Source organism: Leopardus geoffroyi, chromosome C3 (genome assembly GCF_018350155.1).
Source record: "Leopardus geoffroyi isolate Oge1 chromosome C3, O.geoffroyi_Oge1_pat1.0, whole genome shotgun sequence".
Classification (NCBI taxonomy): Eukaryota; Metazoa; Chordata; class Mammalia; order Carnivora; family Felidae; genus Leopardus; species Leopardus geoffroyi.
This window is the reverse complement of record NC_059338.1, coordinates 151,512,471-151,534,235: the sequence shown is the minus strand read 5'-3', so window position 1 is coordinate 151,534,235 and position 21,765 is coordinate 151,512,471. Positions and strand designations below refer to the sequence as shown.

General features: G+C 35.8%; 1 pseudogene; it reads left to right on the top strand.

Moving 5' to 3' along the window:
• The first annotated feature begins 8,796 nt into the window (after window positions 1–8,796).
• The window catches only part of LOC123586655, a 58,000-nt pseudogene continuing 45,031 nt past the window's right edge, over window positions 8,797–21,765 (top strand).

Here is a 21,765-nt window from a genome sequence, read left to right as displayed (position 1 = left end):
GGAATCTCTCAACTTGAAAAAAGGACATCTACCTCCAGCTTACAGAACACTTAATGGCTAAAAGAAGTGCATCGGACTTAATGGTGAAAAACAAGATAATTTCTCCCTAAGATGGGGAACAGGTCAAGGATGTCCCTTCTCACCACTCCTATTCAACATTGTACTACAACTCTTAGATAACTCAATGAGACAAGGAAAATAAATAATAGGTGCAGAGATTGTAAAGGAAGGTATAAAAGTGTCTCTGTTCACATGGTATTATTGCCGAGGCAGAAAATCCCAAGATTTACAAAAACACTCTTGAAACTAATAAGCGATTGTAGCAAGATTGCCAGATTCAAGGCTAATATACAAATCAATTTTATGTACATCAGCAAAGAACAATTTGAATTTAAAAACTAAACACACACACATAATTTATATTAGTACCCAAAAATGCTTACGTGTAAATCTAACAAAATACACTCAGTATCTGTAGGATGAAAATAAAAATTTTGATGAAAAATCCAGGATGATCTAAATTAAACAGAAAGATATTCCACTTCATAAATAGGAAGTCTCAATATTTTCAAGATATCAGTTATTCCCAACCTGACCTAAAGATTCAGTGCAATACCAGTGAAAATCCCAGAAAATTACTTTGTGGATATCAAGTAACTGATTCTAAAGTTTGCATGGAAAAGCAAAATGCCCAGAATAACCAAGGTACTAATTTGAATAGAATTGCAGCCATCACTTTGCAGTTGTTCAATTATTTGTTAAATATCTCATTATACCTTTATTTTTTTTAACGTTTATTCATTTTTGAGACAGAGAGAGACAGAGCATGAACGGGGGAGGGTCAGAGAGAGAGGGAGACACAGAATCTGAAACAGGCTCCAGGTTCTGAGCTGTCAGCACAGAGCCAGACACGAGGCTTGAACTCACGGACCGCGAGATCATGACCTGAGCGAAGTTGGACGCTCAACCGACTGAGCCACCCAGGCGCCCCGTCATTATACCCTTAATTAAAAGAAATGACTATAGTCATATAAAACTTTTATTTTGCAGTTTATATGTTTTGATTCTAATTTGAAAAAAATGAAGCAAATATTTTAAGTCCTAGGTTTGAGTGATATCACTCCTATCATACCCGGACCCCTTTTCACACTGTGGTCTTAATCATAAGGGTTATTTGCATGAGCTTTATTACATGGAACACACATACCAAAACAGAAAGCAAAGGATGATATGAGAATTGAAGATGAAAGACAAACTGTTAACTGTCTAATAATCTCTTAATATGGAAAATTTCTACTTTTCTGGGGGAAAACAACACATTTTTCAGACTTTGCATTTTGTTGTAATTTAAACTTATTAACTGCTCTTACACACTGCCCAAGCCCTGTTATATCTTCTCGGTAATACATAGAAAATCTACATAATTTTATAATTTGCTATACTATTTGGAAATACATATTTCTCTCAAAGCCCAGTGTAAGTATTTCACATGAGCATTTTTATAAATCAGATACAATTATAATGACATAATTGCTGATCATTATCTTGTATTCATACTTTTGTTCAGCTAACTCTGCTTCTCCAAGGCAATTTATATTTTGTTTTATTATACCACTGGATCAGTGAGTCTTAACACAGCAGCTTGGATAACATCAATTAACAGACTATGTCTGCATTGAAAAAGATCTATTACCTACACGATGTAAATAAGAATATAATATACAACAACATTTTTCTTTGAATTTAAAGATACTGTAGAAATCTGAATAAATAAGAGTTGAGAGTAACATTTTAGTGTATAAGTTTGGAGCTTTAGTGTAGTGTTTTTTAGTGATAATTGCACTCAAGCCAACTAAAGTTAAGAGTCTGTAACAGAGAAATAACATATTTTAAGGAAAAGCAAAAGCAATAATGAGTGTAACTAATATTTACTGAGAAATTATTTTGGACCAGGCACTATTCTACAGGTTTTTCAAACATTGACTAACTTCCACAACAATCCTGTATGATAGGTTGTTTTTATCTGTATTTTGCACATAAAAAAAATGCCAGAGAGATCAGAAGCTTACTCAATAATACAAAGATAATAAGTGGATAAGCCAAGATTGAAATGAGGCAACCTGACTTTATATTAATCACTCTCAACATTACACCATTCTTGTTTGTTGCTAAATACAACAAATGATGGTTACAATCATTTGAAGTAAAAAAGAAGTAATATTAAAACCAAATATACAATATACATTAGAATGTTGTTATCATTATATAAGAAAACGTAGTCTTAAACATCAGAATTGGAACTTTGAATTTATCCTGATGTAGTTTCAAGCCCAGACAACAAAGACAGAAAACACCCACTTGTTAACAGGAGCTGTGTCTCGATGGTACTTTATTGTATTATAAAGATGGAACCCAAAACGTTGTGAGAGTTGTAGTAAAATTTAATCTAACAGCCCTGTGTCTACGGTGTCATCTAAGATAGTTTATAACTGTGAATATCTATTTTCCGGGTGGGGTTATTTTAAAAGAAAATGAAGAGAACCGAGCTTTTCAATTAGATTATGTAGGCAATGCTAACCAAGAGTTGGAGTCACGAAAATATTTTCCTGGTTTCAGAAATGCGTAAGGACAAAATTAAGTGAAGCAAAAAGAGTACTGTCTTAGGGCTTTCTGGAGAAACAGACCAATACGAGACGGATCTAGATAAAAAGGAGAGACTTACCGTAAGAGATTGGCTCACATGACTGTGAAGATGGCAAATTTGAAATCCATAGGTCAGGTTGGAAATTCAGGCAGGGTGAATAGTGCAGTCAGGACATAGAATATCTTCTTTGGGAAACCTCAGTGTTTAGCTTCCAAGACCTTTCAACTCAATGGGGGAGGTGCACCCACGTAATGAAGGATAATGTCTTTTATTTAATGTCAACGGATTGCAGATATTAACAACATCTACAACAGACCTCCACAGCAGCACCTGTAGTAGTGTGTGATTAAACAAGTAAGTGCCAGAGCCTAAACAAGTTCACACATAAAACTAACCATAAGAAGTTCTAAATTTACAACCACAGACCATGGATTAGTGATCAAACTGTGGTAGCAATAAAATAATGAATGTCTAGAATGGTCTTGAAAGGCAGCAGAGTAACACCAAAGAATAAAGTGAGAACCGATTTGAGGATTGAGGGAGGAGTGAAAAAGAATCCACTCCTGAAAGAGGACTAGAAACCAATACGAAATTATATATGTTCACTTGGAAAGAGATTTTAAGCTTAAGCATTTGAATAATGTGAGCTGCTCATAGGTGAGTGCATAGCTTGTCAAATACTTGGTGAGTCAGGTTTTTCTTATATGAGAAGTATTTTATGATTATTTATTGGCTTTATAATTCACATTCACAGTATAACAATAACTGCCATGATTTTATAATCATATACAAAGTTACAAGTTTGACAGTTATGTATGAGGTTGAAAAAAATATAGATCCCTTTAGGGTAGAAAACAAAGAAGACTCAAGGATCTCATTTTCGTTAGGAAAAATCCACACCACCAACTTCTTAATGACAGAATGCCTAGTGCTTTTCATTCCTTCGCAGATCTCAGTGGAAAGAAGTTACTACTGGCAGTACGTAAAAAACATCTGTAACATAAGAATGAAATTAAACTTTCAAGAGATACACCATGGAAAGATCCTCGAATCAAACTTCCTCATTACCAATCTCAATCTGCTACTTACTATCTCTGTAACCTTGAGAACATCACCCAATAATTTTGTACTATAGTTTTCCTATATGTTGACCTGACTGTGCCTACTTCCTAGAGCAGTTGTGAAGATATAATGAGTTCATACTTAACGTACTTTAAAAGTCTCTGGCATCATCTGTATGCTCATATTACTAATCCTATATAAAGATCAGTAGCTATTACTAATGTAGAGTGGTATTAAGGGGTTGAATTGATAATTCATATGTTAAAACAAAGTGAAAGACAAGGAAACATGCCAAATAGCCAACAATTCACATACTTTCAGTCTCTATATTCTGGACTTTTCATATATATGGATTCACATGATATGTGGTCTTTGTGACTGGTTTCTTTCACCTGGCATAGTATTTTCAAGAGTTACCCATCCTGTAGCATGTGTCAGTATTTTAGCCTTGTTTAATGGCTGAAGAATATCCTGTTGCATGGATATATCCTGTTTTATTTACCTATTCATGAGCTCATGAACATTTGGGTTTTTTTACTTTTTGACTATTATGAATGAAGGTGCTATAGATATTCATGTATAAGTTTTTAAATGAGCATATATGTCCAATTCTCTGGGGAATATACCTAGGAGCAGAACTTCTGGGTCATAGCATAACTCTATTCTTAATATTTTGAAGAAATAAAACTGTTTTCGAAAGTGGATGCATCGTTTTAACAATCTCACCCTTAGGTAAGTATGTTCCTATTATTCCCCAAACTCATCAATCCTTGTTATGGACCATATTTTTTTATTGTTTCTATCCTACGTGGTGAAAAGTGGTATATCCTTTTGGTATGAAATGCATTTCCCTGATATTAAGATGTTACCCATCTTTACAGGTGCTCATCTGCCATTTATATATCTTCGTACCTTATTTTTATTTTTATTTATTTTTTGTGGACTTTTATTGTATTATTTTTTGTGGACTTTTATTTTATTTTTAAACATATTTTATTGCAAAATTGCTTCCATACAACACCCAGTGCTCATCCCAACAAGTGGCTTCCTCAATGTCCATCACCCACTTTCCTCTCTCCCCCACTCCTCATCAAACCTCAGTTTGTTCTCTGTACTTAAGAGTCTCTTATGGTTTGCCTCCCTCCCTCTCTGTAACTTTTTTCCCCTTCTCCTCCCCCATGGTTTCCCGTTAAGTTTCTCAGGATCCACATATGAGTGAAAACATATGGTATCTGTCTCTGACTGACTTATTTCACTTAGCATGATACCCTCCAGTTCCATCCATGTTGCTACAAATGGCCAGATTTTATTCTTTCTCTTTGCCAAGTAGTATTCCATTGTATATATAAACCACATCTTCTTTATCCATTCATCAGTTGATGGACACTTAGGCTCTTTCCATAATTTGGCTATTGTTGAAAGCACTGCTATAAAATTGGGGTACAAGTGCCCCTATGCATCAGCACTCCTGTATTCCTTGGGTAAATTCATAGCAGTGCTATTGATGGGTCATAGGGTAGATCTAGTTTTAATATTTTGAGGGACCTCCACAGTTTTCCAGAGCGGCTGCACCAGTTCGCATTCCTACCGACAATGCAAGAGGGTTCCCGTTTCTCCACATCCTGGCCAGCATCTATAGTCTCCTGATTTATTCATTTTAGCCACTCTGGCGTGAGGTGATATCTGAGTGTGGCTTTGATTTGTATTTCCCTGATGAGGAGTGATGTTGAGCATCATTTCATGTGTCTGTTGACCATCTGGTTGTCTTCTTTGAAAAAGTGTCTATTCATGTCTTCTGCCCATTTCTGTACCTTATTTTTATATTCTCTAAACAATAGAAGAAATGTCTGAGCCAGCAATGAGTACTAGTCATACAAACCTATACTGGCAGAGTTGACTATGTGCCCACCACAAATACATCACAAGTTTTTTGACTTGATATGCACAAAGAATGAAGACAGTACTGTTCATGCCCAGAGACTTTGTTGGTGGCTCATGAGGACAAAAGTGGCATCCACCGAGGTCACTTCAGAAAGCTAGCTCTCTGAGATATTGCTGACAGAGCTCTGGGATGGGTTTGCTGCCTTTAGAAATGGCTGGAGATAAGTGCCTTTGAATTAATGTCTCAGTCAGATTATGAGTTCAAAATGAAAGAATGAAAAAAACTAACAGCAACAAATGACTAAGTTTGAAAATCAAGGATTTATTTTCACACATGAACAGCATGCAATGAAATGATCACCACACACTGGTCTTTCCATAAACACCTCACACAGAGAATAATTGTGGTCAATAGTGTTGCTCAAATGGGAAGGAAAGCAGTGTATTATTAGAACAAATTCTCAAAGCAGAAAGAAAATAACTGTCATTATATTATCGGGTTTCAACCTGAGTTACTTTGGTCCATTTGCGGATACTTTTCAAATAAGGACAAATTCCTTTTCTTTGTAATACTTTCAGTCAATTCTCAGTGAACGGAGAGCATCTAGCTTAGGGTTGATGTAAAATTATCGTGGCATTCATTTTCGAACCTCAATCTTAATTCGGTTCAAATAGCAGAAAAAAAATTAAACTCTTCTCAGAAGATAAAGACTAGACTCATCTATTTTACAATAACAAAGAAATTGGTTGTTCATTAACACAGAAATTGTTCTGACGATACATATAGTTTGACACATTTTCTTTAAAAAAATTTTATTGAGGTATAATTGACATATAACATTATATTGGTTTCAGGTGCGCAACATAATGACTTGATAAGTGTACATATTGTGAAATAAACCCAAAATAAGTCTAGTTCCATCCATAACCATACAAAGTTAACTTCGTATTTATTTACACATTTGGCAATTTTCAGATACACTCTACAATATTGCTGACTGTAGTCACCAAGGTATACATTATGTCTCCCGGAAACATAATAATTATGTTATATATTATATATATTTATAATATATATTTATAATATATATTTATAATATAAATATAATATAATAATATAATATGTAATATAATATATATAATATAATATAATACAATATAATACAATATTATATATATATATATATATATATATATATATATATAACTGGAAGTTTGTACCTCTTGGACTCCCTTCACCTGTTCCTCCCACTCCCCAACCTCACCAACTCCTCCCCTCTAGCAACCAATATTCCGTGGTCTGTACCTATGATTTTGGTTGTGTTTGGTTTGCTCATTTGTGTTGTTTTTCAGATTCCACATATAAGTAAAATCATATAGTATTTGTCTCTGATTTATTTCACCTAACATGATACCTTCCAGGCCCATTGATGTTGTCGCACATGGCAAAATTTTGTTCTTTTTTAGATTGGGGCAACACAGCAATCAGTCAAGGGGACTCACCTTTAGAACCTACCCAATATATGCTCTGAGAAGGCTCAGACTACAAGGACTAGCTAAATATAAGTGTTTGAGACAACTCTAGTGAACTTCTCAGCTGTTAACCAGAATAACCACCCAACATGTGAGTGACTAAATATTCAACTGATTCCAATCCCTTGGTGGAGACTCTCAGCTGGGGACCCAGATATTGTGGCAAGAAAACAAATAATCCCTGTTGTGTCAATTCCTGACTCACAGACTGTGATAATAAGTGATCGTTTTACATCAATTTTTTGGCAATATGTTTTGCAGCCATAGCATCTAAAACGATTGCTAATATAATTTGTAAAGACTCACAAATTAACACTAGATAAAGACAAATTTGGAAATCTAAATTACTTTTGTTAATATTCATATGGTTCATATTCATTATAGTATGATTATAAATATTTTGACAAATATTTTGTGAAAATGTTATTATTATTGATTGTTACAATCTATTTAGGCTTTAGTATTTTTACCTCTCATAACGTTTCACCTACATTGTCTAGATGTTTATTTTTGTTTTTTCTCATCTCTCTTATTGACAAAAAATACTCTTTGAAGATTGGGAAGATGTCCCTTATTTCGATAACCTCTGTATTTTCACAGTGCATGGAAAATAGTATAAATTCAGTAAATATTTATTGTGTGGACTAAACAATATCTTTTTTGCATCATTTCTATATGACATTCAGGTTTTTTTTCCCCTACTTAAAGCTGTAAACCTAATATTTGGGTCATTGCCTTCTCACCAAATTTCATATTTCTTCATTCTACAACTCCTATCAGTCATGAATTTCTTTCATTCTGAGAAAGCTAGCTGATTTTTTTTTGCAATATTTCTTATATTTCTCTGTTGTGTTAGAATAAATTATTTGGTTGTTTAAGATTGGAGAAAACTATTCATCCTCTTCAACTATCCAACTTCAACTTTCTCGGGGTCAGAAAGAACTTCTGCTCTCCTCCTGGACATGGTAGAGGCCAAATGCTTGAAAATGGGTCCCATGTTATTATGCAACCTTAGCTGTCCATATGTTCTCCAACTCACCAAGTATTTCATTGACAAGTAGAGATTATGACCAAGATAGGGCATAAATAATTTTTGTAAGTAAATGACTCCGATTCCTATGGACATCCATTCGTGGGTCGTCAGTTTCCTTCTTACAGCCTGTACCAAATATTCTTTGTGACTGGTGAACTAAGGAAAAAACAAAGTTTCTCATGGTTTCCAGATCGTTTACCAGAATATGCTGCCACCATCCAATAGCAGACAACTGTGGAACTACAGTCCCACTCAGGTGTCACTCAGAAGGACAGTGATGAAGGGAAATCCTACTCCCAACTCTTATCCAATGAGTAAAATTTTGAGCAGGGCATCTGATCATTCTTTTCAGCTAGAGAGATAGCCATATGGATCCACACTAATTTTGAACAATGGATAAATTCATGATCACTGGCCCAGTGAATAGGGACCTTGAGGCAACTTAGAAAATTAGTGAAAAGCAGATCTTAGGAAAAGCTATGGGCTTTCCAAATGGGCACAGTGAATGAAAATATTTGATTTATGTAAGTGCTTATTAAGAAGCAGTGTCCCTGTAAACTGTTCTCAAAGTTCAGGCGGACAAGATGAGGTGTTGAATGGATGCCAGTCACTTTCTCCCCTTAGCTGCTCCTAGACTTGCCCGATGAGAATTTTGGGCAATTTTCATGAGAAAATTGTGCCTGGCGACAGAGACGGGCATTACAAATGGACACAGAAGTACCAGCCTCCACTCACAAAGGCCAATCTGAGTACCACCGCTGATTGCTCAGCTGACCAAGGACGAGATTACAGCTCTTCGATGGCACTATTGTCTGAGGAGATAATCCAGTTACCTGGCAGGTTGATTACATTGGACACTTTCATCATGAAAGGAATGGGGCTTTTTTTGAAATAGGCACTTACTCTGGATAGGACTTTGCTTTCTTTCCCTGATAAAAGTGTTTCTGCCAAAACCCTCCTCTGTGAATTTACCTAATACCTTATTCAAGGTAATGGTAATCCACACCAGACTGATTCTGAACATGGGTTTATTTTATAGCAAATGAAATGCAGCATGAAAACATGCTAATGGAATTCACTGGGTTCTTTATTTCTGTGGCACAGCTAGGCCAGTTAGAATGGGGGGAATGTGTGCTATTCCTTTTTTTTTTCCTTTAATATACGTTGACTTCTTCAATGTAATTTATTTTTCGATCAGATTGAGAAGGTAGTGTGGAGATCTCCCATAGACTCCACATTCAATTCCCCCCGTTATTAACATCTTCTGTCAATATGGCATGTTTGTTATAATTAATGAACTGACATCAATATGTTATTTTTAACTAAAATCTATATTTTATTAAGATTTCCTTATTTTCACATGCTTTTAATTATTTATTTGGCCTTTTAAAGTCTTAATGACACCTGTTGGGTGGCAATTCTGGGAGACTGAGACAGCACTCGTATATGGGGTTCATCTTCCAACAGCCAGGGTTTACAGGGAGCTGGCAAGAATACATAACTTTTATTTGGTATGCCAAATTCACTTTGTGACCTTAGAAGTGTCTATCCTGGTACTACAAGAGGGACAATATAGTTCTTGACTTCAAGGCACTTGCTTTTTATTTGTATAGATGAAAAGCGTATTGACAAAGAATACTAGAAAATTAGCCAATTATCTGTCGATGTGGTAAAATGTGGTAAAAAAATAATAATAATAATGAACCAGTTCTGCTTACACTCAGTTTACTTCTCATTTACAAAGAGATGTATAACCAATAAAAATACAATGACTTTAGCTGGCTCTGCTGAATACACCTGGGATATTAAGAATGCACAGGGGGTAGGGCGCCTGGGTGGCTCAGTCGGTTGAGCGTCCGACTTCGGCTCAGGTCATGACCTCGCAGTTCGTGAGTTTGAGCCCCGCATCAGGCTCTGTGCTAACAGCTCCGAGCCTGGAGTCTGCTTCAGATTCTGTGTCTCCCTCTCTCTCTGCCCCTTCCCTGCTCATGCTCTGTCTCTCTCTCTCTCTCTCTCTCTCTCTCTCTCTCTCTCCCCTCTCTTTCTGTCTCAAAAATAAATTGAAACATTGAAGAAAAAAAAAGAATGCACAGGGGATCAAGAAATGAAATGAAATGAGAGGCAGTAGGACTTGTGATCCTTCAGTGAGAAGCTATATGATTTTCAGTCTTTGATAACTGTTTTGAAAGTTTTGATATTAAAAATGGAAATGGTAATAGAGGATGCCTGTGAAAATAAATAAGGACAGACAATGAGTTCCCATACAAGAGGCATTTATATATATATATATATATATATATATATATATATATATATATATGGTTTAGCTTGCCTAGGTTAGCTTTTTTATGCCTGCTTTATCTATGTCTTATTAAGGTACATAAAATGTGTCATTGTTCTCTCCCTATGATAGTTTCTTAGGGTAGAGAACAATATTAATAGAATTAACCTTCACCCAGGCTCTGTTCAGTGCCCACAGACCACAGGCTCTCGGCTAGTCCTAACCCCTCTGAAAACCAGAAACTCTAATTCACAGTCTGTGTCCCAAGGCCCTTCTCTTTTCATGGCTTGATTTACTGCATAAGATGGACAGAGGAAACTTGTTACCCTCTGACACTCTTGCCACAGTAAGATGTGTAAGTTTTATAGCTTATGTTGTTAAAGACAGAAGTGGTTTTACTTCGTATTTTATTATATTTTCCTTTGCATTAGAGAATGTTTACATTTATGTCCTATGTTTGGGGAGATAGCGTATGTTTTATTTTACGGGTAGTTTTAAAAATGCCATAAATGGGGCGCCTGGGTGGCTCAGTCGGTTGAGCATCCGACTTCAGCTCAGGTCACGATCTTGCGGTCCGTGAGTTCGAGCCCCACGTGAGGCTCTGGGCTGATGGCCCAGAGCCTGGAGCCTGCTTCCGATTCTGTGTCTCCCTCTCTCTCTGCCCCTCCCCCGTTCATGCTCTGTCTCTCTCTGTCTCAAAAATAAAATTAAAAAAAAAAAGTTAAAAAAATGCCATAAAAAATCACATGAGCCAAATTCAATAATTTTAAACCAATTAAAACTACATTCTTCTTCATTAGAAAGTAGGTGTCATAAAACATTTTACTTTGGATTATTAATAAAATACTAGAATGGAAATGTTATCTAAATGAAAGTAATGAACCATTATTTCAATATCTCTTCTGAAAATAATGTTTTTAAAGTTTTGATGGATGCCATTTTAATACTTGTAGGGACCTAAAAGTATAAGTTTATTATCTTTTATATTTTTAGGAGAGATTTTTAATAAAAAACACACACAAGCTGTCTCAATAGAAAATATTAAGAGTGTTTGGAAAGATAACTAAAAGAAAATTTGTTCAGGTGTTTAATCTTAGAAATGATCTCTCTGGCAAATAGATCAAGGAGCAATGTTAAGGTTTCAATGTTTATCTTAAGAAAAAAAGAGGGAAAAGATAATTGACAAATAGTTTTAAAATAATTTGAACTCAATGTTAAAACCAAAGTGACTTAGGGTCTTCTGGGTGGCTCAGTTGGTTAAGTATCTGATTTCAGCTTAGGTCATGATCTCATGGTTTGTGGGTTTCGAGCCCCACGTTAGGCCCTATGCTGACACCTCAGAGCCTGGAGCCTGCTTCAGATTCTGTGTGTCCCTCTGTCTCTACCCCTTCTCTACTCACTCTCTCTCTCTCTCTCTCTCTCTCTCTCAAAAATAAACATTAAAAAATGTTTTAAAAATTAAAAACAAGTGACTTGATAGAATTACTAGGCTCAAATGATAAGAAAACTCAACATTACTTTGGATATTTTGGAAATATGAGATTATTTCCTGTGCTAAAGTAATTATATCATTTATAATATGAAGTTGATTTGAAATAATCTCTATACGTATGGTTTTTTCCCCAAATGTTTTTTATTTCAAGTGTAACAAATTGGAAGTGTCTCAAAACTTAAGCTCAAATATGCTGATTCTAAACCACTGGATGGCTAAAATGTCTTGCTAAGAAGTTCCTAAGAGTATGAAATAGGCACGGTGAAATATCATGGTATTAATTCAACAAACTAGGAACTTTAGAGATCTGAGATATTTGCTGTGTATTGAAACAGAAGACCTTAAGTGAATATCTAGGATGAATTTTCAGGTGGAATTCGAACTCTAGGCTAATGACTTCTGGAAGTTATTTTCAGTTTTAGGATTGTATATTTAATTTTTTTTTCAATTTTGTTATGTTAGTTGTTTAAAATATAGTTTCTAGAGCAGCAAGTCTAATTATATAATTGTGTAATTCCAAGTAATATTTTACGTAGCACAAGTAAAACAAAAATGGATCTTTGGGAAGATGACTGCCTCTAGAGCTGGGGCAGGAGATGTACAAGTGAGCCTGGAAAAGCTTGTAGTGTCAGAAATTAGGGGAGTGCTCAAAACCCAAAACCAGGGATGCCTGGGTGGCTCAGTCGATTGAGTGCCTGCCTCTTGGTCATGATCCCAGGCTTCAGTCATGATCCCAGGGTTGTTGTGGAACCTAGCCTTGGTTCTGGTTCTGTTCTGAGCATGAGTCTGCTTAAGATTCTCTCTCTCTCCCTATGCCTTTCCCCTCCACTTTAACCCCCACCTCTAAAAACAAAACAAAACAAAAAACAAACAAACAAAAAACCCACAGAGTATGTCAAAGGGACACAAGAGCCAACTGAAACAGCTCCCAAGAGCCAAAGGTGGAATAATTAATTAGAGAACAAAAAAAAAAAGAAAAAGTAAATAAAAGTAAATAGACTATAGCCATACTGCTATGGGCTTAATTGTGTTCCCATAAAATGTTTATGTTGAAACTCTAACCCCCAATATGATAGTGGTTGAAGATGGGGCCTTTGGGAGGTAATCAGGTTTAGATTGGGACTTTGTGAATGGATTAGTGCTATGATAGGAGAGGTGGTTTCTCTCTCTCTCTCTCTCTCTCTCTCTCTCTCTCTGCCAGGTGAAGACACAGAGAGAAGGCTGGCTGTCAGTAAGTCAGGAAGAGAGACCTCACCAGGGAATTGAATCTTTCTGGACCATGATCTTGAACTTCACAGCTGCCAAGATTTTAAGGAACAAATTTTTGATGTTTATGCCACTCAGTGTGTGGTATTTTGTTATGGCAGCCCAAGCTAAGACACATACTGATATAAATAAGTGAATGAATGACAAAATAGGGGAGAAGGGACAAAACTCTTCTCTGAAGAATTCCAAACAATTTATGTAGATTCTCCCACTCTCAAGAAGGGGCAGCATACCTCCTGTAAGTACAGGCTACTTGTGAGTTTATCCAAAAAGGACAGTATGACAAGGAGAGGAGAGTAACTAAGGTGGCAAAACCTGGAAAATACTCCCTCAGCCATGTGGTCAAGAGTATCAACAGTGATAACTCAATTTGAGAGGATGTACCCTTGACATGATGTGATGGTAATGACTGTTTATCTCTGAGTTCTTCGTAACAAACAAGGTATATTCCAGTCGGAACATGGGAAAAAACATCCCACAAACTACAATTCAGGGAAATTTCTGCAAAATACCTGACCAGCACTTCTCAAAATTCTTAAGGTCATTGAAGACCAAGAAAGTCCGAGAAACTCCCAGCCAACAGGTGCCTAAAGAGACATGATGGTTAAGAATAATGTGGGACCCTGGATAGAATCCTGGAACAGAAACAGAGCACTAGACCAAAACGAAGGAAGTGTGACAAATTCTAGAGTTTAGGAAAGTGATAGTGTACCATATCAGTTTCTGAGTTTTGACAAATGGAAGCAACATGGTAACTTAACATGATAATCAGGGAAACAATAAGAGTATGGTGGGAACTCTACAGACTTTGCAACTTGTGCACAAATAAAGACTCTTCTACATAAATATGAAAGTATTCTAAAATAAAAATATGTTTTAACAAAAAGCAAGGCAGAGGTAAAGCAAAATTCCTATTGTCAGTGTTGTTAGTCATCTTGTACATTGAACATCAGTATTTAATAAATATATATTACGTTTCAGTTATATAAGTATTCTATAATCATTCTATCAGTATTTAAATATTTAATGAGAATCCCAATTATTTTATCATAAAACTTTAGTCTTCATTGCTTCATTTCCATCTTTTTTCCCTCACCTGTAATGTTTAGTCTTTTCCCCCTGAAATATTTTGTTCATTATATGTTTTCCCAATCATTCAATAACTTCAAATATACTCCCCAGTAATAAGAAGTTGATATCTGGACTTCTGGTCTCTGAAGTCTGTGTATGGCTGTGGTTGGAATATGCTGAAAGGTGCTGTGTGCCAATTACTTACATCCTTCCTACCCCAACACCCTTCTTGTTTCGCACCCATCATGGCACCTCTCTGCTTATATCAGCATTAACATTTTTACTTTCATTCTGCTTACGTGTCATCATGATAACGGGGACCATAAACTACAGAACATTAGTTAGTTACCATGTCAATCTTCAGTCACCTTTGTATTGCTTCTGCAGCTTTCCCTTTGTAGTCCTCTGTGGCATAGTGACGGGACAGCATACCCATTCCTGGGTTAGGTTCTGTCCTTCCACATGCATGAATCCTGCTGTAGAAACACTCTGGCCTTTACTCTGCCATGCATTCTTGTCCATAAAAGTATCAGTCATTTATCTGACCGGTGAGTATAATAGAACCACCAATACTCACAGCACACTCCCTTTTCTACTCTGTGTTTGAGATATTTCTCTCTCTAGGAAGCCAACAGAAAAAGGAAATAGAGAGGACGAAAGGAAAAGGGGAGGGAGTAAGAGAGACGGAAACAAAGAAACAAAGAGAAAAGATCCGTTCCTTCAATTTATAGGTTTTTCCTGGCAGACCCTTCCCCTAAGGGACACGAGTGCAATACTGTCTATAATTAGGGAAGTAAGTATTTGTCTGTAGCTCTATTATTAATAAAGGTGTTGTTTTAATCTCTGCTTGCCCAATCTCCTTGTCCAACTCACAAGTGATTCTGAATCTGTCTGGAGAAGAATTATTTATTGGGTTTTCTGGAATCCACACATACCCACTATTACGGTCTTACTTATGTTCTATAATCCCCTTACCCTAAGAGCAACATGTACTAAGAATAGGCATTTTGGGGCGCCTGGGTGGCGCAGTCGGTTGAGCGTCCGACTTCAGCCAGGTCACGATCTCGCGGTCCGTGAGTTCGAGCCCCGCGTCAGGCTCTGGGCCGATGGCTCGGAGCCTGGAGCCTGTTTCCGATTCTGTGTCTCCCGCTCTCTCTGCCCCTCCCCCATTCATGCTCTGTCTCTCTCTGTCCCAAAAATAAATAAAAAACGTTGAAAAAAAAATTAAAAAAAAAAAAAAAAAAAGAATAGGCATTTTAAAACTATTTTTGTAGCAAGCCATGGAACCACTAATGACTCAGTAATTTAACACATTGATCTAGGTCACCTTTATAATTCCCTTTTTACATATGAAAATTTAATGTGGAGGCCCAGACAGCAGCAATTCTGAGAAACTAAGCCACTGAATGAGAGCGGCCTCAGCACCGGCTCCTGCCTAATGATTTCCAAATCCATTCTACCTCTGCTGCCCGTGCTCCTGTCTTTGTTTTGCTTCGCTTTGCTTCAATCTCTCATTTGGACTGTTAATCTCATTGGGCCTCAGGTTCTATCCTAACCAATTTTTCTTCTTGGGCTTCTACAGTTTTTCTTTTCAAACTCTCATGGTTTGGGCTCAAAAACTTCCACTAGTCAAATTTCCTGAGCGAGGCACTCGGGTTGTTTATAACTGGACACCACCTACACGAACACCTCTCATTACCTCACCTCATTCTCTTGTCCTTACAGACACAGCAGTCTGTCTCTATGTCACCAGCTTGCCAATATGTCCATTCTAGATGGGTTTTCCAAACAGCCTATGTGAATATTTCTGCTACTCATCGCTTCTCTTTCATAAAAGCAGAGCTCAAAAATGATTTCCTGCTTCAAGCCCTTATGAACAACTGGTTGGGATTTGCTTACTCTTCCCCCTAGTGTGAAAAAAACCCCAATAATATCATTTATGCCTTTTATCAGCATTCTTATTTTTGTTAATTAATAAATATTGAAACTATACATTAATATAGTAAATATCTCTATTATTTAATACATTAATTGATATGTGTTAATACTGGCTTTATTAAATGTTTAATAAATTAATAGTAGTATAAAATATTAAATGCTTAAACATGTATAAAATGTTAAATAAAATCATTAAATATAAAAGCGCATTAAATATTTAATATATTATATTAAGTATATTCTATATTATGCATATTTATATATATACATTTATACTAATTGCATATTCAGAATCTTTCTAGGAAGTAGAAATAATGGACCTTATTCCCTATTGCAATAACATATTAATATTTAAAATCTGCCCTTAACATTTTAACTAGCATCTTAGACAGTTTGGCTTGCATTACAAAATACCATGGAATAGGCAGCTTAAACAACAGAAATTTGATTCTCACAGTTCCAGAAAGTCCAAGATCCAGGTACCCCCATATTTGCTGTATGGTCAAGACCTTTGTTAGGGTGGCCCATGACACAGGTGGCAAAGAGTTGCACAGAATGGAGCACCAAGCAGGACAGGACAGAGTTTATTCGCTCTCCAAGGGAGAAGAGGGGCCGGACATCTAGAGAAATGTCAGCTCTGAGCTTCCGTCAGGCTGGGCCTTTTGAGTTTTGTTGTTGTTTGTTTATTTGTTTGTTTGTTAAGGATGTGAGAGTGTTGAAGTTGAGCTTATGGCAGGTATGGAGAGGTATGGCCAGGAAAAGCAAGAGGTGGCAGGTTTTTCAAAGGCCTCTGTCCAAGACTTGTCTGGGATGTGGGTTGTGGTCAGGCTAGAGAAGATTATGTTTTATAGCTATGATTTATTCTCTGAGAATGTAGGGCCCCTTGACCCAGAAAACCAAAGAGGGCCAAGTGCAGACATCTGTGAGTTTTGTCTGTAAGTGTGGTGGGGCTTTGAATAGAATCCTTTCATTGCTCCTCTCTTTATTTAAAACTATTTTTGATTGGGAGAAGTCATTTTTCCGTAAGTATTTCCTGCCGGGTAAGGGCATAGAACTGTCCCTACTTAGCTGCAAGAGAACTGAGAGTGAGAGAAAGGTTGATAGTGGACTGCTCTGAAAGCAAGGGCTTAAACATGAGCTTGTTGAGCCCTTAGAGAATGAACAAGAGCTGAGATTTGGTCCTGAATGAGATTAGATATTTTAAGATACGGGGCCCCAAAATAAGGGCTAGTCCAATAACCACTAAAGGTCCCAGGAAAGGAGAGAACCATGAGAACCAAGAAGCAGATATCCAGTTTCCAGGAAAACCAATCAGAACCCCAGTTTTTATATGGTTTTTGACTGCTTCTAGTTGTGTTGATGATTTTTGTCAAGGCTGTCTCAGACCTGGCCTGACTCATTTAAGTAGAAGCAATATTATTTCCATAGTAAGGCATAAGTTCTACCCTGATTAGCAGTCAGTAGGTCTAAAGCTCAACAGTTTTGAAGATCTACTCCTGCCGGGGAATCAATCTGTCTCTCCAAGTGCTTGGAGTGTGGAAGCCAAGCCAGCTTCTTGTTGACTCAAGGTAAGAGACAGCTCCTGTGTATGGATAGAATGGGTTATTCCTCCTGTGCCTAACACAATTTTTGTAAAGATGGCAAGGAGGACAAGGACAGACATTGGCTCAGTTCTGCAGCAGTGGGATAAAGACTGGGTTTTTACTTGAGCGCCTGTTACACTCTGCCCTAAGTATATGAGGACTGGTGAGTTGGGCAAGTGATGTCAAAAATTAGGTATATGAGGGCTCAGTGCTCCTTCCATGTGGGGGTAAGCAGACAAAGGCCTATGTTTTATAGAGAAAATAGATGTAAGAGTTGGGCTCCATGTAGGGCAAGAGGGTGAGTTGGCCTGGTGTAAACAAAAATCCTAAGGATGAGACAGATTGTTGATTAAGTTGAGCTTTGGAGAGGGAGACATTATCACCTTGGTTGGGAAGGCAAGGAAAGTGATGGCGTAAGAAATAGAAGTGGGTAAAGAACAGCTACAGAGGAGAAGGTCACCCACATGTTGGATAAGGGTACTATTTGGAAGAGAAAGGTTAGAGGAATCTGATGCCAGTGCTTATCCAAAGAAGTGGTTAAGCTATCCCTAAAACCCTATGGGAGAATTGTCCAAGTTAACTGTTGGGGGTGTTGGGTGTTGGGGTCAGTCCAGCTGACCCCTCTGTATATTTACTGTATAATTACTCAGGCTAGGACTTCCAGTACTTATTAAATAGAAGTGTTAGTAGCAGGCATCCTTGTTTTGTTCCTGATCTTAAAGCAAAATTTTCAGTCTTTCACCACTGAATATAATGTCAGCCGTGAGCTTTTTGTAAGTGACTTTTATTATGTTAATGCTTTTCTACTCCTGGTTCACTGAGTATTTTTATTATAAAAGGGTATTAAATTTTGCCAACTTTTGTTTTCTACATCAATTGAGATAATCATGTGGTTTTTCTTCTTTATTCTATTATTGTGGTATATTATATTTATTGATTTTTATATGTTGAACTCTCTGTGAATTCCAGGAATAAATCCACTTGATCATGGTGTATAATTTTTTAAATGTGTCACTGAGTTCTCTTTGCTGGGATTTTCTAGAAGACTTTTGCATCAATCTTCATCTGGGACATTCATTGGTCTATAGTTTTCTTGTAGTGTCTGACTTTAGTATCAGGATAATGCTGGCCTCTTAAAATGACTTTGGACATGCCTCTTTTAAATATTTTTGAAGAGTTTGACGCTTGGTGTTAATTATTCATTAAATGTTTGATAGCATTCACCAGTGAAGCCATCTGGTCTTGGTCTTTTCTTTGTCGGGCTTTGATTATAGATTCAATTACCTTAACTTGCTAGAGATCTGTTAAGATTTTCTATTTTTTTTCTAACAATCTAATTTTAGTGGATTGTTATACCTTTCAAAGAATTTATTCATTTCATGTAGGTTTTCTGACTTGTGTTGGCATATAATTTTTCCTAGTATTCTCTTATATTCATTTCTGTAAAATCAGTTGTACTTTTTCTCTTTCATTCTGATTTTAATTGAATCTTCTTTTTTTTTAGTCGATCTAGCTAAAGGTTTGCTAATTTTGCTGAGCTTTCAAACAACAAATTATTGGTTTCACTGATATTGTCTATTGTTTTCCACTTCTGTATTTTTTTTTATCTCTACTCGAATCTTTATTATTTCCTTTCTTCTCTTAGCTTAGGGTTTCATTTGTTCTTTTTCTGATTCCTTGAGTATAAAGATAGGTTTCTGATTTTAAATCTTTTTGTTTGTTTTCATTTGTCTTAAGGTTTTTCTAATTTCCCATGTAATTTTTCTTTGGCTCATTGTTTTTTTAAGTGAATGTTATTTCCACTTTTTGTGGCTTTTTCAGTTTTCCTTCTACTATTTATTTCTAGTTTCTTTCCATTGTGGTCATAAAAGACACTGTATATGATTTCAATCTTTTTAAATGTTTTAAGACTGTAGCCTAACATTTGCTCTATCCTAGAGAATATTCTATATGTGCTTGACAAAAATGTGAGTTCTGTATATGTTCTGTATATATCTGTTAGGGCCAATCGTCCTGTAGTGTTTTTAAGTCCTCTGTTACTTTTTTGATTTGTCTAGTTGTTTCATTATTGGAAATGAGTATTAAAGTTTCCTGATATTATTATAAAGCTATCTATATTTCCCTTTAATACTGTTAATGTTTGTTTCATATATGTAGGAGCTCTGATGCATATATATAATTTTCATATATTCTTCAATTGAATCTTTTATAACTATATAATATTCTTTGCCTCTTGTAACAATTTTTAGCTTAAAGCTTATTTTTTGTTATACTAGAATGGCCACTCCTACTCTCTTTTGCTTGTTATTTGCATGGAATATCTTTTTCCATTCTTTCACTATTCATGTTCTCAGGTCTAAAATGAAACAGCATAGTTGAATCTTATTGTTTTATCCATTCTGCTAATTCTTTTGACTGGTAATTTTAATCCCTTTTACATTTAATATAATTACTAATAGAGAAAAGCTTAATTTTACTATTGTGTTAACTGTTTTCTGTATGTCTCTAACTTTTTGTCCCTTAATTCCTCCCTTGACTTGTTTTGTGTTTGAGTTTTTTATAATGACACATTTTCATTTCTTGTTTCCTTTTGTGTATGTTTTATAGATTTTTTTTGTGTCTTTATCATGAAGATTACATAAAACATTCCAATGTTGTAACACTCTATTTTGATGTGATAACAACTTAACTTCAATCACTTATAAAAATCTACTTTACACTTTTGCCACTAATTTTTTGTTGTTAATGTTACAAATTACATTTTTATGTATTGCATACCAATTAAAATAAATCTACAGTTATTTTTATACTTCTTTTATTTTTTAAATTTTATAAAAGAATTAAAAGGGGGATTATAAACCAAAATTAAATAATGGTTTTCTTTTGTACGTATAGTTATCTTCAGCTGAGAGCTTCATATTTTCTAATTGCTCCAAGTTACTCTCAGTTACCTTTTTATTTCAATTTTAAGACTTCCTTTAGCATTTCGTGTAGAGCATGAGTAGTAGTAATGAACTCCCCTACCTTTTGTTTATTTGAGAATGCCTTAACTTCCTCCACATTGTTTAAGAACAGTTTTTCCAGACATAGAATTTTTGGTTGAAAAGTTTTTTTTCTTTCAGCCCTTTGAAGATATCATCCCATCTATCTATCTATCAGTGCCCTTCTTACTTACAAGGTTTCTGTTGAGAAATCCACTGATCATGTTATAAGGACTTCCATATTCATTACATACTATTTTTCTATTGCTGCTTTCAAGATTTTCTCTTTGTCTTGACTCTTGACAGTTTGATTATGATGTGCCTCACTGTGGGTCTCTTTGAATTTCCTATTTAGAGGTCATTGAGATTCTTATATTTGTATATTCATGTCTTTCCTCAAATGTATATACTCTGTATTCTTCAAATTCAACATATTTCTTCAGACAAGTTTTGTGCCCCTTTTTCTAACTTATCTCCTTCTGGGTCTCTTATAATGTATTCGTTTGTCTGCCTGATGGCATCCCAAAACTTCCTTTGACTCTGTTCACTTTTCTTCATTTTCTTTTCACTCTTAGACTCCATAATTTCCAATAAACTGTCTTTTAGGTCACTAGTTTTTAATTTTGCCTGCTCAAGTCTGCTGTTGAACTTCTTTAGTGAATTTTTCAATTCAGTTGTTGTATTTTTTTTTTAGCTCCAGAATTTCTGCTTGGTTCATTATTTATAATTTCCATATCTTTGTTTGATATTCTTATTTTGTTCATGTATTGTTTTCCTGATTTTATTCATTATGCCTTTCTGTATTCATTAAGCTATTCAAGACAGATGTTTTAAAAGTCTTTGCCAGTTAATACATAGACCTGGTTGTTTTAGGGTCAGTTTCTAGAGACTTATGTTGTTCTTTTAAATAGTCCTTGTTCTCTGCCTTTTTGTATGCCTTGTGCTCTTTGTTGAAAATTGAGAATTTGAAAAAAATAACCATTTCTTCAGTCTTTGAAAG